The following is a 20,789-nucleotide window of genomic DNA, read 5'->3' on the forward strand; positions in this document are numbered from 1 at the left end:
AACTGCCGTTGTGTAAATTTGAATAAATAAAGAGTTTTTACAATTTTAAACTACGAAACTGCATTTATTTGCAATTAAAAGAATTAGGTTTATTTAAAGAAATAAACCACAAATTCCCCCACTGTGCATTATTTCAAGTGTTTTACAAATCATCGCTACAGCTTAACAGTTTATGTTTTAAAATTTAGTTTTCTTCTGTGAAATGTCAACTTTAATATTAGCTACACTGTAATCATTAGTTAGTGGTCGTGCGAGTGTGTGGCAACTTCTTCTGTCTGCTTCACAAAGAAAAACTTGTTGCCATAGAAACATTTGTGAAAAGAAAAACATATTGTTGAACAACAATTTAATGCAATTTTTTTATTTCATTTATATCAAAGGAGAAAATACCGATAACACAAATATAGAAAGAGTGTTGACAAATTAAAAAAATTGTGCAAACAAATGTTGTCCAAAGTCCTACTGGTGTTGAACGGATATAAATTGGCAACATAAATTTTTGTTTGAGTATTTTTTTTAACAAATATAAGAAAATAAATAAATTGCGTAAAGAAATGATACGAGTACAATTTCAATAGAAAGAAGTAAGGAAAACAGAAATAATTAAAATTTAACAAAAATATACTCTACATTTCTAAAGATTTTCAATTTAGCAATTGAGTGTGGCTTTAATTGAAAAGTTTTAAACAGTTATGTCATGATAATACTAATGTTAAGTAAGTATTTAAAAGGTTTTAAGCCTTCATTTTGTCAAACAACAATTCATATGTCTCATACAACAGGAGTTAGGTTTTTGACGCCTACATCTCGTAACGATGCTACCCTATGATTTTAAGTTTCAGAAAATGTTGTCTTTTCTTTCTATCTTAAATTAATTTCATCATAATATCTTATAATTCATAAACAATATTTATTGCTTTATTGTATATTAATATTAATTAATTTCCTTTCTAGATAGCTGGCACCTAAATATTTTTGACAGCAAACGCATTTGTTTATAATTTTTTTTTATTTGTTTCAAAACAGTATGTGGTTGTTTATAAAATTAGCTTCGCAATATTTTGAAATATTAAAAACAATACACAAAGAAAAATATTTCATCCAAAAAAAAAAATTGGATTTAAACCAAAAAATCTATAATACATACATAAGTATTATATGCGATTCTGGAAATTTATTTGATGTCACATTTTTTCCGAAAAATCGAGCAGTATTTTCATTCAATCATAAGAATTTTATATAAAAATAACATCGATTATAATACTTACATGGTATCTAATCCCTTTTGCTTGACTTCTTTGTTTGAAAAAATCTTTAAATAAGAGCAGATGGTAATAAGACCAACAGCAACCCATTAAATCATAATTAATTAAATCATGTATGTATGTAATTATACACACAAACACACACACTCACTCACAATACACTTAATAAGCAAAACCAAATGCAGATAAACAAATATTAGCAATAATAATAAGGGATTTGCAAACAACAAAGATTACAACAACGCAAGACAATTACTGGGAAATTTGTACAAAGAACCCAGCAAACATTTGTGTTAAATAAAAAAAAAAATATAAATAAAAAATAAAAAAACGTATTATGATAATTTTTATTCATATAGGACATAGAATAATATACATAGAAGCGCTAATGAGAGACAAAGAACCTAAGTTTGTTGTCAAAAACCTAAGTCTTGCAATAAATCAATATTTTGAAATCATATTTTGAGTTTTTATATAAGTAATCGAATTTTGGTCTGAAAAATGAGTAATCACAGATCGAGCTCCTTTTCTTGATTAAACGCTTTTGGCCAAGTTATTAGCGAATTTAGATATTTTGAGTTTTTATATAAAAAATCGATTTTTGGTCAGAAATATGAGTGATCACAGATCGAGCTCCTTATCTTAATGAAAGGCTTATTGGCCAAGTTATTAGCGATTTTAGATATTTTGAGTTTTTATATAAAAAATCGATTTTTGGTCACAAAAATGAGTGATCACAGATCGAGATCCTTTTCTTGATTAAACGAGTATTGACCAAGTTATTAGCGAATTTAGATATTTTGAGTTTTTATATAAACAAATTATTTCTTTTGTCAGAAATATGAGTGATCACAGATCGAGATCCTTTTCTTGATTAAAAACTTATTGGCCAAGTTATTAGCGAAATTAGATATTGTGAGTTTTTATATAAACAAACGATTTTTGGCCAGAAACATAAATGATCACTGATCGAGCTCCTTTTCTTGATTAAACGAGTATTGACCAAGTTATTAGCGAATTTAGATATTTCGAGATTTTATATAAAATATCGTTTTTTGAGTGATCACAGATAGAGCTCATTTTCTTGACTAATCGCTTATTGGCCAAGCTATTAGCGAATTTAGATATTTTGAGTTTTTATATAAAAAATCAATTTTTGGTCTGAAAAATTAGTGACCACAGATCGAGCTCCTTTTCTTGATTCAACGCTCATTGGCCAAGTTATTAGCGAATTTAGATATTGAGAGTTTTTATATAAACAAATCGATTTTTTGTCAGAAATATGAGTGATTGCAGATCGAGCTGCTTTTCTTGATTAAACGCTTATTGGTCAAGTTATTAGCAAATTTATGTGCTGTTTTTCTATAGCGAACGAGTTCTTTGAGTGGATATTTAACATGTGTTTTGTTATTGTAACAAAAACAAAATACATGTAAAACGTCCACTCAAAACGCTCATTCGCTATAGAAAAACAGCACATTAGATATTTTTTTAGTTTTTATATAAAAAATCGAAAAATTTGTCAGAAATATGAGTGATCACAGATCGAGCTCCTTTTCTTGACTAATCGCTTATTGGCCAAGTTATTAGCGAATTTAGATATTGTGAGTTTTTATATAAACAAATCGATTTTTGGCCAGAAATATGAGTAATCGATTTTTGGTCAGAAATGTGAGTGATCACAGATCGATCTCCTTTTCTTGATTAAACGCTTATTGGCAAAATTTGTCCAACGAACGACATTTGATTTTTATATATATAGATGATTGCTACAATCACGTCAATGATTGATAATATGGTATCCGCAATCATATAAATAATTATGTGACCATAATATGGTTGATATTGAAACACCTTATAGACGTTGTTATTATCAGCACAGCATTATCCGTCATAGACACGTGACTTAGACCAGCATCAACAATGTCATTCATGCCACACTCTTACAGTGCATGCTGCAGTCCTCAATGTCCAATAATTCGAATTAGTACAGTGATCTTCAGACTGAGATTTGAGCAGTACAACTACAAATTGTAAGAGGTGTTCATAGAAATGGCTCCGAGGATTCACTGGCCAAGAAGTAGGGTTTCGATCTTGAATTCCAAGTTCAACCGATAGATTGGCAAACTACTACCATCTTGCAAAAATGGTGTCCATGAGAAACTGTATTATGCATAGACAGAATTGTACCTCGCCTGAGTTACATATGGCTTTTGGCGATCGGTGAGTCCAGCGAATATTCTGCATGGTAAACAGAGGTATTTATAAGTTAGGAGAATATCTTCATTGCCAATGCGCACCCTAGAATATATGAGGAGGTCCATAATAAATCGCAATAATTCCTCATTTCTAATTATTTGGAGCGGTTTTTTGGAGTGCACCTTAGGAGAAGACTGTGCGACACCTTATCTGCCTCCGTTTATTTTTCGACCTGACAGATCTATGTCTACTTTCGTGCATCGGTATGATTTGGATAGGTATTCTGCATGGATAAAGTCTGATCAATGTTCTGCGTGGTCAGCTGTGGAATTTGGTAGCGATAACTGATTGTTTGGAGTGTAGCTTATGAGAAGATTTTGAGACATTTTATCTGTCTCTGCTTATTTTTGGACCTGACAGATCTATGTCTACATTAGTGTATCGGAATGATTTGGATAAGTATTCGGTATGGTCGCATGCATTACTAATATATTTAGCATTTCCTTTCGCATTATCTTTATTATAAATAATACAATGAGACCTATGGTGGCGGATGCAAGTGTGTCGCGGGACTGATTACACAGGCTGTCATAGTTCTCCTGGTACAAGTTACTACTAAAGGAGAATGGTCGAAAAATACTGTATAAAGTGTTTATATAAATTGAATAAATAATAATTTTTCTGGATATAGCGAAGTCTTTAAGTTAAGGATTTAGTTAAAAATCAATACTTCATAAAATCTAAGTCATTTTTCATATCAACTTTTAGTTAACAATTTTCTATAATACTAATAATGTAGTTTCTAAATTTGTACATTGGGTTTATAACAAAGACTGGCATTAATTACCCACTACCTCCTTCAACATAAGCATTTAATACCATACAAAGTTTGTATTACAAACAATTCGGATAAACAACAACCCAGTAAATATTTCTGTTTAGAAATTAGAAACCAAACAATCCGATTATCATTAAGAACTGATTGTATGATTTGCTGGTAAATGGTTGGCAAGATTATATGCCTGAGTCCAATATGAAAGTAAGTATGTATGTACTTTGGCCTGTAAGTACCCAGCAGTTAAGCAAGTAGTCACTGTATCTCTTATAGACAGTAATTGTCACTAATGTCTTATCACTTGGCTGACTACAATATATATATATTTTGGGTCATTTGACACTTATGTGCTCTTTGTAATACAGAGAGCATATAACTGGCTACTTTATACGTCCCAGGCAATCTAGCGTTAAAATTGTCACTTAAGTGTCTCCAAGATATCTAGAATGTTAATCTAGCGTGAAAATTGTCACTTAAGTGTCTCTAAGTAATCTAGAGTGTAGTCACTTTAAACGTTTTGTGACTAATTCTTACTAACCGGTGTTATACAAATTGTGTTGATATAATTCTCATAAAGTTTATTTTTATTTTTGCTTAAGTATACTGATATCTCAGGTAACATAGCGTGAAGTCAATAGTCACTTTAGTGTCTTTTGGTAATCTACAGTGATGTCACTTTAAACATTTATTTTGTACTGCACTTTAGAAAGAAGTTATTTTAGCCACCAAAAGCAATCTATTGGAGAGTTGTCGGAGGAAGGTTTGTTTACTGGACTGTCTATGATACATATGTCTTTTTAGATGACTATTTGTGGTCAATTAGAATCCGTACATGTTAAAATAACTAGTTATGTAGCTGATCAAGTAACCAGTTAGGTAGCTAGTAAATTAACTGAGGCTATGTAACCAGTATGACAGTCCAAAGCGTTGACTACTTTGTACCAGCTATCGAACAGTCTCATTGTAATCAAAAGGTGTAAATTTACCCCCTGCTTAGAACATGCAAGTGTTAAAATAACTAGTCACGTAGCTATTGAATTAACTAGTTCCCACCCTAAATGATGGGTAAACTTGCTAGTTCGGGACTGTCTCTTAGAATTGCTGGGTATGTTTAGCAAATATTTGAAATACAGTATGTGTAACTAGCACATACATACATTCATATACATATGTATACAATTGTATTTAGTTACAGTTGATTAGTATTGAATTGTTTCTAAACAATTACCCACCTTGAAATACACACAAACAAATCCCTTGAAATCTTTGGCAGCCTTATTAAGAATGAATGAATGAAATCTGTCTTGGATTTATTGAAATATTATGCCAAAACATACATGTTTTGTTTTCTTATACAACAGCAAAACAAAAAAAAAAACAAAAACACCTATTGACGCACTCACAGGCATTTTCACACAAACAGGGGAATGAAATGATTATTGATGAATTAGTTAAACAATTGTCGAGACTTAAATGATGCGTCACGTGTTTCATACAAAATGACGAGAAACTTTTCCATGTACATACATATGATTGAATATCTGTAAACATTAGTATGGCCCTTATTTATATGTTATGATGGATTTTCTATCCTCCTAAGGTGTAAAATTGTTCTCCGTCATCTAATAACTAAATACTGAAAATTTGAGTAAAATCGGATAACGTTTTAAGATTTGAAAGAAGAACTATTTTCAAAAATGTTAAAAGAAAAATGCAATTGAAAATGCAATAATTCTTATAGTTACCCATAGATATTTAAATGTAAAATATAAAACAAATATTCATAAAAATTCATGAATAACTCAAATCCTAAAGTTTACATATAGGCTATTCCACGAGAATGACAACCACGACTTAAAAAACAAAAATCCCTGAAACTTTTTTTCAAGATGATTTGAATAGGAGAACATTTTAAGGGCAAAAATTATACTTATACTAAACTGACTATATTTAATTGGTATGTTTTAGGCTAAGATGAAGGCGAAAACTAAGCTCCCAATTAGCATGTAGTATGAAATGAATTTGACAAGGATTATTTTTTTTTTTTGCTATTATCACCTTGAAACTTTTTGAAACCGAATCTATATTTTATTAATTTTTTAATTTTTGTAAACATATATTTACTATAAGAAAAAATCTGTCGCGTACGGTATGTCACATACGATATTAAATTTTATTTATTATCAAATCATCCAAAGATTGTTTTCATTTAAATATCACGGATTGTAGAGGAAAAATGTGTAGTTTAGTGTAAGAAATTAAAAGGAAAAATAACGGTTCTTACTATTCGCAAATTTTAGCATATTTTTACATGTACATACCTCAAAATTATTTCCGTTTTATGTCACCCTTATTTCGCTCGATATTTTGGACAACAATGTTTCAAAAGAACTTATTATTTTTTTTTAAATATAGTAAGTAGCCTCTGTGTTCCATACAGAGGCCAAATTATTTTTCTGATACTCCTCTTTTTGCAAAATCTATTCCACTCTATAGGTATACAAATGTCACGTACGATGACATGGAATTGCCCGTATTCGATATGCTTGACATTTTATTATTATCTTTTTTGGTATCATGTTATACATATATTGTCAGAAATCGTTTATATTTGAAATACAAATATTATTTTTAATTGAATTTTTTAAAACATTAACTTTTTTAATTTTGTTTTTAAATATTGCTAATTTCACCCGAATGGCAAAACTTCTAATAAAATATGCAACCTCTAAACGTAATCCGATTTTATTTAAATTTTCAGCATTTGATTCATACGCCGAAAATCCAAAAAGTGCAATATACAAGCGCCACCCTAATGTACATACTAGTAGTAATTTTATGTACATATGTATTTGTGTGTAAATATTATTGCTTAAACAATAAAAGAATGTTTTGCTATCAAACAGAGAAGTTTCCAAGAAATTCCTTTAAACTGGAAACATGTAAAAATGTATGTGAGTCAGTCCGCCTGCTTGCCTATATATATGTCTATGTTCGTTAGAGTGTAATCGGTAATTACTAGGGTATTCAATTAATCGGGTTTCTGGTTTAATCGGTTAATCGAGCAAATAATTAATCGGGGTTTAGATTTATTCGGTTAATAATCGGTTAATTTAAAATTATTCGATTAACCGAATAATTTCTATTTTAATTTTAAATTGAAAATACAACAACGAATTTTGAGTACAAATACATAAAAAAAACAAAACATAACAATTCAACCAAAAAATAATAGCAAATATGGTATTTGAGATACTTTTTGTATACACATCTGAGTTTTTTTAGGGTTTTATTGAAAATTTCTGAAATAATATTTTAAAAAAACAATATAATTTAAATGTTTTCCTTTAAAGTTATTTTTTCTTAAGATTTCATAAAACTTGACTTGGAAAAAACTCTCGCTGATGTATTGTTGGAGAAATCGAAATCATGATTAAGAATATCCAATATATCAGTTCTTTTTTATACCATTGGAGTCCTTTCGACAATTTTAAATTATTCGAACAGTTAACCGTCAAAAATTAATCGGTTAACCGATTAACAGTTAATCGATTGAATACCCTAGTAATTACCCAGCAGTTCAGCAAATAGTCAATGTATCCCTTATAGAGAGTAATTGTTACTAATGTCTGATCACTTGGCTGACTCCAATTTATATATTTTGGGTAATTTGGTACGTATTTGCTCAATTAATTACTTTATACATCCCATGTAATCTAGTACGTGGACAATTGCCACTTGAGTGTCTTTAAGTAATGTGGAGTGTAGTCACTTTAAAAGTTTATTTTGTACTGTACGTTTTTGTGAGTAATTCTTACAAACTAGTTTTATACAAATTGTGTTGATGTAATTCTCACACAGTTTATTTTCTGTTTGCCTGTTGATGTAATTCTCACACAGTTTATTTTCTGCTTGCCTAATTAGACTAGGCAATTATCTCTTTAATGTCTCTAAGAAACCTAGAGTGTAAACACTTTAACCGTTCATTTTGTACTGCCATTTAGAAGCTAGTTATTTTACCCATCAGAAGTAATATATTGGAGAGTAGTCGAGGGAAGGTTTGTTTACAAGCAATCGTTTATAGAACTGTCTACGATATGTCTTTTTATCTGACGATTTGGGATCAATTATTATCCGTACATATTTAAATAAATAATTATGTAGCTGATCAAGTAAGCAATTAGGTAGCTAGTAAGGTAATTGAATCTATGTGACCGGTATGTGAATTAAATTTGTTGACTACTTTGGACCAGTCTCATTGTAATCAAAAAGGGTTAATGTGAGATGCGCGTGTTAAAATAACTAGTCACGAAACTACTTATGGAACTAGCTATCACCATAAGTGATACGTAAAATCACTAGTTCGGGACAGTCGCCAAAACTACTGGGTACTGACAGTTTATGTATGTTTGAAGGAATATACATAAACAGAGGGAAAAAAGATGCAGTAAAAAGGCATTCCGAAAGGCCTTATTACGCACATAATTGCATACTCGCTTCTGTTAGAAGTCTGATAGAAGGCATATTAGATGGTCTTTCATTAAAGGACTGTAAGAAGAACTGCCACGTGATGCATCATAGAAAGTCTACATAGAAATTTCTTTTAAAAATCCTCAAAATTAAATCCTATTTAAAGGTCTGCAGAAGCAAGTCTTTAAAGTGAGTTAGTAAGGAAATATTCTAAATGAATTCAGCATAAAACCTAAAGAATTAGCTTTAAATATTCTTGTGTGTAGTTAATATATAGGGCACTTCATGTCAAGTGAACCAAAAAGTGAATAAAAAAATTGTATATCTTGAGTTACAAAATATTTATTTTGATAGATATCCCACTCACATCCCACAAAGCGACAAAATAGGTCTTAAATGATAAGACCAAAGCTTTCTTTTGAGCAACAAAAAATTTAAAAAAATGGCCCATATTGGAAAAAAATTTCAAAAATTCTATTTCTTGAGTAACAAAATATTTATTTTGATAGATATCCCACTCGCATCCCACTAAGGGACCAAAATTATTAAAGGAATGCACCTAAGCTTTCTTTTGAGCAAATTTTTTTTTTTAAAAAAGGGCCCATTTTGAAAAAAGTTAGATTTTGCAACAAAAAAAGGCAAAAATTTTATAGCTTGAGTTACAAAATATTTATTTTGATAGATATACCACTCGCATCCCCCTAAGCGACCAAAAGGGTCTTTAAGGAAAATATATAAGCTTTTGTTTAAGCTAAAAAAAATTAAAAAAGTGTCCATTTTGAAAAAAAAGTTAAAGTTTTAGATTTTGCAACAAAAAAAGTCAAAAATTTTATGTTTTGAGTTACAAAACATTTATTTTGATAGATACCCAACTCGCATCCCACTAAGCGACCAAATAGGTCTTCAAGAAAAATATCTAAGCTTTATTTTAAGAAATAAAAAAGGGCCAATTTTGATAAAAAGTCAAAAAGGTTTTTGATTTCGGAGAAAAAATAAAATTTTTTTTTTTAAATATTTTTTTTTCGAAAAATTGAAGAAAGAGCAATTTTAACTATTTGGGACACATTTTGCTAAGAACAATAGGTAATAAGTTGCATGGATAAGAAAAAACCCCTGCTTGGCCAAAATTTCAAATTTTGACTTCCTCTAACTCAAAGAGTTCTCGACCGATCTTGTTGAAATTTCATTCCGATCGGAAGACATCGATTTCAAAAATTGGTTCACTTGACATGAAATGCCCCATATTCACGCGAACTTAACAGCATCAAATTTTATAAATTAAAATTTTTTTTTGTAGATTTTGTACGTTCTTCTATTTTTATATAACAGTTTATAATAAAAAGAGCAAAATAATGTTTATTATATAGGAATAACTGCAAAATGAATCATGTTTGATTTTTAGATAAAAATGTTTTAGTCCTTAATTTGTAATGCAATTTTGAATGTGTATGATATTTTTTTTAAGGAGCAGCAAATTCCTGATAAATGACAGAGTGGAATAAGTGTAATACCTTTTAGAAGGCCTACAAAGTGAATACCCTGCATTTTTTGCCCTCTGGGTACCTATGTCTGTATATGATTAAGTATTTGTTTTTTTTAAATACTCACACTTGCACATACAAACACCAACATGTTTTATGATGTGCTTATGCATCATTACTTCTAAATACCTTCTTGTACATACATGATTTCCCCCATTTCCTCTGCCTACTTCATTCAGTTAAAATGAAAAATTGTTAGTAATTTTTGTTGTTTGTTGATTCTTATGAAATACAAAGGAAAAACTGTTAGACAAGAGTACAGAGTACAGACAGTCATCGTATTTGTAGGTTGTTTGTCAAAGTTTGTTGTTTCTAAAAATCAATGTCACTTCGAATTTTATGCTTGTTTTAGTTTTAATTCATTTGTATCCAAACCAAACATTTAATTTCAATTTCATTTAGTTTTTGATGTTTTCGTTTCTTTATTAAAAGACCTTTTTTTAAATTATTTTAAGTTTTTTTTTCTAATGCTGCTGAAAGTGTTGATGGTCTTCATGCAATTGTCAAGTTTATCGTATGCATAATTATCTTTTAATTTATTTAATAATTAAATATGTCTACAGTCTATTATTTGCAGAAGAGTTTATTTTATATCTTTTCAATAAACATCCATACATCATAATGTTAAATAAATATTTACGTTGGCTTAATTATATTGGTCATACTTGTTATGATTCTTCTTTAAGGCGTCATAGTTTTCTTGCAATTTTAGTTTTTGTTTGAAAAATGTGAAAATTTTTTGAAATAAATAATAGGAATAAGCAGACGACAGGTGTTTTAATCAACAACAAAGTCGAAAAGTATAGTTTCACGAGCAAACCTTTCAACACAATTGTTACATTCCATTTGAATTCTACAGTGGGTACTAGGGTATTCCAATTATTCGATTTGTCTCTTGTGCGAATAAAATTAATAATTCGAATTAGAGATTTTAATTTGTTCAAATAATTCGATCATACTTTTAAAATTAAGCGAATTATTCGTATAATTTAATTTTTTTAAAAAAGGTAAAGAATGAAGTTTTGATATAGTTTTTTCAATATTTTATTGTTAAAGAAAAACAAAAAATTACGTTAAAGTTAAAAATTCAAGTATTGATAATGTTAAAAAACATTTGAAAATAACGTCCATCATTAAATTTTCATCAGAAATATTCTGATCAGATTCCCTCCGAACAATCTACAAAACAACTGACATTTTAGTTTCCGTTTTAGAGCTATGCATTAAAAAGTTTGAACTAGTGCCACGCCAACTAATACAATCCCGCCCATTTTCAGACAAACTCCGTATAGTGATAAGAAATTTAATTGTACAAAGTTTAAATTCTTTTACGTTTATAGTTCTTTAGTTATTCGTAATTAAGTATTTACATTGTATGGGAGGTGCCACGCCCACTAATACAATACCGCTTATTTTCAGCCAGACCATATACAAAAATAAGGGAGATATTCGGGCGAAATTTTAAGACTTCTACAACTATAGTTTTATCCGTCTTATTCTTGTTAAACTTCATGCACTGATAAGAAATTGATTTGTATACAGCATTTTACAACATTATAAAATAATCCAATGTTTTATTAATTTAATTTTAATTGCTTAAAATTATATGAATAAACAAGTAATAAATTCAAGTTTAAGTAAATTTTCAATTAAATATCACCATTAACTACCAATTATATGCAAGTGAACTTTGACATTAAAATAACATATTACATTTCAAAGATTTCTTACTTATTTTTTGTAGATATTAAAATATGTTTTACAAATATTTAGGAAAAAATTGCATTTAAGCAACATAAATATTGTTTAAAATCAAACATTAAATCGTCAATATTTGTGTTTTTCCAGTAAATCTACTTGAATATTCATATGTTTGGGCACTGTCTGCTTCTACAGAATTCATACTAATCCGCTCAATATTTAAAATATTAAGTAGACGTAAAAAAGTGTTAAACTATTAATTAATTTGAATTAAAAAAAAAGGTTTTTATAATTTAATACATTAAAAATATAATCAATTTTAAGTCGAAAAAAAAAAAATTAATAATAATTTCATTAAATTTGCATTTAAAAGTATTTTAGAATTAAGAACAACAAAAAAAAAGATATTTCAAACAGAAAAACTGTGCCACACTTTATACTAGGATGGCTCGAAAAAAATTTAAAAAGTTATCATGTAATGGTAAGCTGAATCAAACCATTAAAAGGTAATTTTTTCTCTTATTTATTTCAAATGAATAATATTGTATTTCAGTTTTATAGAAAAGGTTTTCTAAAACAGTACCAAACTGACTTAAAATAAATTTCTGAGCATGAGAACCATATTCCAATTTAACTGATTTTTTACAAGAATTTTTTGATTGAAACAAAAAGTAACTGTTTTATCATAAATGTTTAAGTAAAGTATGTATACTGGTTTGGAAAAGTGCATTCATTTCAGTTGGAAACAATAAATATCCTCAATTTGACATGACTGAATGACATTACTGAATAACATACTTGTAGAAGTAGTTGTGTATAGTACTATAAGATATTACTATTACGCAATATAACTGTGCCACTCTACTATATTTACTACTAATAAAAGCATTTTATAAAATTAAATAACACACATGCAGTTAAACAAAAAATATCAAATTAAATCTATCATTTATAAAAAATAATGCATTTAAAATATATATAAAATTCATTAAATCACATAAATGTTACAGTTTTAACACAAAAACTCCCATGTATTTATATGTAAAACGGTATGAAAAAAGAAATATTGAAACAATTAATTAAATCATACTCAACAATTTCATAGTATTAGCTTAGTATACAAAAGTGGTAACTCCACTTTTTGACATTTTTAAGATTCAAATAAGTGAAAGATTAAGATCGTATGCTAATAACTTGTTATTCTATCGTTTTTTTTTAATCTCAATATTCATAAAAGAGTGAAGTTACAACTTTTTGTACACTAAGCCACCGATATATGATCTAACAAGATCGTTCCATAAACATGTTTCAATACGATTGGTAAGATCACCACGCTTCTATTACATAGGGCAAAAAAATCGAAATAATTTTAGAGGCTTTTTAAACCACTACACAATTTTGATGTATTGTGGTTCCACTAGTACAAATATGGTCTAAATTTTTAATTCTATTGAAAAGTTTTTTTTTTAAATTTTTGTTTGTAAAATTGTGAATTTTTTTAGACGTTTCTCCACATAATTTATGGTAACTCAAAAAGGGTTAGTGCGATATTATTAAAATAAACTCAAAAAAGTAAAAATTTAATTTATAATAACAAATTGAAGCAAAAACAAGTAAGAAAGTATAATACCCTACACCAAGTAAATGAGTAAAAATATTTTTCTTTTAAAATATCAATAATTTATATTCGTGAGTGATTTTCGGAAGTGTACCCCACAATGGGGTACATATAATTTTTAAGTGAAAATAGCAAATTGTTGTGTTTTAAAAAAACTCATGAAAAATCGAAAACGGCAGAAATTGTTCAGGTTTATTGGTTTATCGCAAAGCCACATATAATAGAAATAAAATGAGATATCGAACATATAAATCGATTAATTCTTTTCGAATTTATTCACAATTAAGTGAATTTGCTCATTTTCAGAAAATTTTCTTTTTGTTTGATATACATAAAATTGAGTAGTTAATGTTCTTCTTTCGATTAATTGAATTTTGAAAAAAAAATTTCCCATGCTATGTACAAAGTTTTACGTATATATAGCGTATTAATCGGCTGAGAATTGAAAAAAAAAATATATTTTTTATGTCATCAAAAATCAAAAACAGCAGAAATTGTTTTGATTTATTACTTTATCGCTAAGCCACATATAATAAGAACAAAATGAGATATCGATCATAAAAAGCGATATTATTTTCGAATTTATTCACAAGTGAATTCGCTCATTTTCAGAAAATTGTATGTGCTTACAAGCGTGTACTTTGAGTCTAAATTTTACATGTGTTTTCTTACTGTAACAAACATTTTAGCTTCTGCTTCACAGAGAATTTCGTTAAAAAGAGCTTGTTTCTAAAAACTTACACTATACACTAAAATCAAAATAAAATTTCAAAAAATTTTTAAATATTTCTAGTCTTTTTTTAGAGGGCTTGCAGAAAACAACATATTCTCCAAAAATTATATTTTACAAATATTTCCTGCTCTGTCATGTTGTGACGATTCATGTTGACTTGTCATGCATTGCTATGCTAACACAATAGCATTGTCGTGCTATGTCATTGCAACGCAATCAAATTCTTGTGCTATCTCATTAAGAATACTAGCTGATGATTCTGTTTTTATAACAATTGTATAAAAAAGTCTAGTAAATTCACTAAAATATATTAGTACTGAATAAGTAATGCAAACTTTGCTAACTACCAATAAAGGTCCTTTAAGCCAGTAACGCTCTTCGTTTAAATCATATCTTTTAAACAAAGATGTTTTGCAAGTACCATAAATAAAAGAATAAATTGTATATTTATTCATTTGTATATTTATTAAAAGGGACTTAGCACAAATGCACTCCAAGCTAACTGTGCATGTATACATACGCATTTAGTTATGCATGCATGTAATAAATGACACTGTTCAACAAAGCTGGAGTCATACAAATTTTAGATAACTGGTGAACAGTTAACAATTTTCAAAAGTTCTCTCGACTGTGGCGTACTTAAAAAACATTTATTTGATTGTGATTCAAGCAAGATTTTTATTGTAAAAATGTGGCAAACACGACAGAACATATTTTATAAATCTGTGTGCGTATGGAAGAATAGCTTAAATCGAAAAAAGCAGTTTTTAAATATTCACAATTTTGTGTAATTTTTATTGATTCTTTCAAATCTGTAACTTAACATACATTCATTAGACAGAGAAAAAAAATTGTACACATTTTCAACTTGAAGCTTTTTCGTTATCAATTCGACCTTTTGTCGACTTAAGCTGCTCTTCCATATGACCACAGTAATAATGAAATTTTTTCGAAGAAACTCTTTCTAATGTACATATAACATTTTCGCCTTCATGATTCAGATATGATTGTCAGATTGTCTATGAATAAATGCATTGACAATGTGACAGAGTTCATTTTGCTTAAATTTAATTATATTGATGTGAACCTAGACGCTTCTACCTGACATTGAAAATGCTGAGACATTTCCTGATCGTATATAATTCCATTTCGGTGATAAGATTTGGCTCCATAGAAAATAATTGGATTTATTTTTATGGTATTATTTGAAGTCAAAGGTCTATGCCAACAAGCACACAATCAGCGGTGATTTGTAATAGGAAATTACATTTCAACATTAACGCAAAATGGTCATGGAAAATTTCGACAAGAGATGGTCGTGGAGACAGGAAAAAAAACAAAAACTTTGTTTTTTTTTTAAAGTAGTTCAAGTTAAAATCAGCTCTTTTCCAGTGCTACTTTTAACACATTAATTTTCCGTTGAAATAGTTTGGAAATGTTTTATTTTTTTTGTTGCTCAGTGTAAAAGGAGTATGAAATACAATTATACAGTTTAACTCTTTTTTTTATATTACACTCACACTTGCAAACATATATACAATATAAAATGAACAGAGTTGTTAAACTTTTATTTTAATTTTTAAACAGTTCAACATTCATTTCCGGTTGGCCAAATATACAGTCTTTATATATGTATATGGATGTGTGTGTGCAAGTGTGAATATGAAAGCGCTTCCCAGAAGTTCTGGGTGACTGTCCCGAACTTGTGATTTTACCTATCATTTAGGGTGCCCACTGGTTACATGGATAGCTATGTGACTAGTTACTTTAACATGTATGGGTGCTAAGCGGAAACTAATTGTACTCAAATAGTAGGGTATTCAAATTATTCGATCTTTCTCTTGTTCGAATAAAATTAATATTTCGAATAATAGATATTAACTTGTTCGAATAATTCGATCACACGTTTTAAATTATTCGAATAATTTAAATTTTGTTAAACAAGTAAAGAATAATGTTTTGATGTAGGTTTTTTAATATTTTATTGTTAAATAAAAACAAAAATAACGTTAAGGTTAACAATTCCAGTATAGATAATGTTAAAAACATTCGTTAACAAAGTTCATCAGAATTATTCTGATCAGATTCCCTTCCGAACAATCTACAAAACAATTGACTAGCAGAACTTTTTTATGTCGGGGTTTAAAATGAGTAGCTAATTCTTTAGTAAATGAATTATTCACTTTTTCTAAATTATTTATAATAAATTGTATTATACCCTCAAGCTCTATTAATGTTGCCAAATCTTTGCTTAATCAAGTGATCTTAGGGAATTATACAAATATGTCCAAAGTTTGATATCATTGCCAGTGAATGTGGCTAATTTGAAGTCAGAAAGTTTATTAGCATCTTATACAAAGATGTCCAACGATGTTTTTCCATGTTTTTCTTGCAACAAAACGTAACTTTGCATAATTTTGTGTTTATCATTAGATTTATTAAATATTTTGCAATATTAAGATCATGGCCTTCGTCTATTTCAACGTAATCATTATAAATATCATCCTCAATAATACTTTCGACGACCGTTTCATTTGCCACCACTTTAATCTAAGTTAATATTTTGATTATTAATTGCGATTCTGCTAATATTTCGCTAGCATATTGTTACGAAATTTTACTTGAATTCAAATATAACGATTTTAACGGCTGATTTAAAAGTAGCCAAATGCTTTCAAATAACAGTGCTGTAATAGCAAACTGTAACATATCTGTGGGCATTATTAACATTGAATAAAAGCTTTCAGTTGACCATTGATCGTAAGTTGTCAACGCTGTTTGCTGCGACCGTATATTCGAATTCGAATATTCAGTTAAAGAACATTGTAGAAAGTACACCACAGATGGCGTATCTATTAGAAACCTCTAGACAGTTAAAGAGAAATCTAGAGTGCAGATGGCAGTGTTATAAATAGTGGCAGTTTATCAGATACGCTATTTGAATAAACATCAACTGAGTGCCTTAAAGTGTGCTGTGTTTTTCAAGTGAATTCTTGTACATTATAAAGTGTGTCTGTATTTCTGAGAATTTATAAACGTGTATAAAATAAAACATTGAGTGACTATTTAATTCTGTTGTTGTACATTTTAAATAAATAAAGTGTTGTTACAATTTTTAAACTACTAAACGGATTTTATTTGCAATCAAAAGTATCCGGTTTATTTAAAGGAAATAAACCAACGTTTTGAAAAGGTTAAAACGTAACAATATGTTCACACCACGTCCGTCTCGTCATTTTTAAAATATCTGTTTCGAAATCAATTTTAAAATCATTTAGCCTTTTTTTTAGTAAATAACAAATATTTTATTCCATACCTTTTATTTTCATTGGTTCAAGTCCTAAATTAAACATTTTGAAAAACTTGTTATTAGAATTGTAACTTCTTGCAGTAATATTTATATATTTATAGAAAGGGCTATCGGACCACTCGTCTGCAGTGATGGAAAGACTCCCTTTATCTTTAGATATTTTTCGAATTTCAGAAACAGTAAAATGTTTGTAAGTCATTTCTATTTATTTAAATTTGGAATTATGAAAATTTTTAAACATTTATTCTACATAAAATTGTTCGAATTATTGTAATGAACGATCATTACTCGAATGGATACCCTATCAGATAGTCAGTTAAAATTACATCTCTTAGACAGCCCGATAACCAATAGCTTGAAGGATCAAGAACACTTCCAAGAACCAAGAACACTCCTGCTTTAATCTTATATTATATTGTCACGTAATCTTTGTACTTAACTATAAATAACTGTCCGATAGATAAGATTCCAATAGTTTATGGGTATGAGGTAGCTGCAATTATTTTATATACCAGGGGGCAAATTTATTTCGATTACGAGTAATAACTCGTTCATTATCGAGCACAATCATTACAATTTGCTATACATTTTATTCGATATCGAATAAGAGAATTCCAAAAATAAGAAAAACTCTCACGTACGAATAAGTATTCGATCGTGTTCGACTGCGGTAATTAGCCCCCATGCCTTTTTGCTATACCTTGTCGAAGGCTTGAGCGACATTTTCTTATCTCTCCAGTTATACGATAAATTTTTCCGTGGCGTTCTCGGAAACCAAATTGATGAACTGGGATAATATTTGTCTCATTTAAAAATGAAATGATTTTCTTTTGGGATACTTTTTCGAATAGCTTCGGTTATTGATCTATAAGAGGATGGTACAGTCAAGTATTTATCTGAGAAGATTTCCAATTTGTCGGAAAAACTTCTTGTTTAAAGATCGCATTAAATATTATAGACAACAAAATTATTGCAAAACTGAATCATTTCCAAGTGATTTTTTTCAATATTATATTATCTTTAATAACTTTGCTAATGTCTTCTGGGCATCTCAAGTTCAAAATTATTTGTTGTCGACTTTGGTTGAAAGATTGTATTTAAGTGATCCGCAAATATGTTAGCCTTTTCCTCTGTGCTGCGATCTAAGGTACCGTCAGCTTTCCTTAAACAGCATTGTTCCCCTGCCGATGGCCACTTTAAAGTGGCTACACTTTAGATTGCTTATTACTTGTATTCATACTAGATTACCTAGGATGTATAAAGTAGCCAATTGACTTATCGCTGCACTACAAACAACATATATGGGTCATATGGCACAACATCTATGAATTGGAGTCAGCCAAGTGAGCAGACATTAGCGACAACTACTGTCCTATACATTGACAACTTGCCTAACTGCTGGGCAGTGATGTTAACCGTACGGTAATTACCGTATTGTACGGTAATTTAGACCTCTGTACGGTAGGCAGGTAATTTCTACATTTGTACGGTAATTTTAAAAGGTTTAAATTTTTAAAAATTATATCCCAAACGTTATATTTCTATAATGTGTCTACATATAATGTACATATTTCTCATTAAAATAATCATAAAACTTTGAGGATGATGATTACCAACTACCACTAGACAAAATATATCTAGGCAGTAAAGTAATCGCAAGTCTTTCAAGTATGGATATTTCAACATACAAATTAGTATTAAAAACTGATCGTCATAAATCCCCAATTGTTCGATACCAACATTTCTATAATTCCTTTAGTTTTGCATTTCCCAGAAGCTGTTGAAATGGATGAATTTAAATAAATAGATACGGAATTTATATTATAAGGCAAATAATTGATGTTGATAAAAATGGCATTCTGCTGTTTTACAAACATGGTCCTATATTCAAAACCCACTATCTTTGATATTCACGAAAATTACTTTTTGATAGTAAAATGTTCAGTAAAACAGTACTAATCTATGGTGTGAATTTCTTACAACCATATTGTCTTTTGCTGTTTTATTTGCATTTTTGTTATTTCTCTATGTTATACAATTCATTTTTTCCGAATGCAAAAGCCTCTATCTTTCAAATAACACTAGTTTACAAATCAAACATTTTTCTTTGCTCATGTTTGTTTCCCACCTATACGTCAAAATTTTGAGATATATGGGTTTTTATTTTTCACCTGCCCTGAGTACTACTAATGCATACTGTAGTGTACCGAATTGTAGTAATTAAGTATTTACATCGTTTTTGGGTACTCAACACTCTGGTGAAGCTGCTAGATCCTTTCAGAGTTGTATTCTTTTGACAAATTCCAAAAAAAATGAACGGGAAAAAAATAAATACGGTTTAAAAGTACGTCTTTCCTGTAGATAAACGTTAATAAATCGCTGTTAAATACAAATTTCTAAAGTAAAAACTATATCAAAATGTCTTCTAGAAAGTGTAAAATAAACCCAGACCATTTTTTTTTTATTTGCAGAAAAATTATTCAGTCAAATCGAGGTTTTCCTATAACACAAACACTGCAAAATGCTTATTTACATACATTAAATCATTTCGTAAAAGCTTTAGATAAGACAAAACAAGCATTTCAATATTTATGCAGCGTGTTCTCGAGTCTTTTAGACGCTAAACTAAATGAAGGGATATTTGTGGGTCCGCAAATAAGAAAAATTTTGGTTGATACCAAATTTGAGTGTCTATTAACCGATGGTGAAAATGCAGCATGGAATTCTTTTAAACTTGTTGTTCAAGAATTTTTGGGGAATAAGAAAAGTCAAAATTACAGAGATATTGTTGCGAATTTATTACATAATTTTGAACAGATGGGTGTAAATATATCCCTCAAAATTCACTATTTACATTCTCATGTGAGTTTTTTCCCGGAAAACCTCGGACACATGAGTGACGAACATGGAGAGCGTTTCCATTAAGATTTGAAGTTTTTTGAGAGGAATTATCAAGGTTTTTGGGATCAGAATATGCTACGAGACTACTGTTGAAGTGTCGTGAGGGAGACAAATGAAAATAATTATAAAAAGAGGACTAAACACTTCACATTTAATTTTTTTGTCCTAATTTAATGTACATTTTTATATGTTTCGTTTTTAATAAATATCTCAAAA

General features: G+C 29.1%; 1 protein-coding gene across 3 annotated transcripts in view; it reads right to left on the reverse strand.

Moving 5' to 3' along the window:
• Window positions 1-20,789, reverse strand: part of tmod (tropomodulin) — a 301,961-nt gene that overhangs the window by 273,064 nt on the left and 8,108 nt on the right. The gene's annotated exons all lie outside the window — the stretch shown is intronic.

This window comes from Calliphora vicina, chromosome 1 (assembly GCF_958450345.1).
Source record: "Calliphora vicina chromosome 1, idCalVici1.1, whole genome shotgun sequence".
Classification (NCBI taxonomy): domain Eukaryota; kingdom Metazoa; phylum Arthropoda; class Insecta; order Diptera; family Calliphoridae; genus Calliphora; species Calliphora vicina.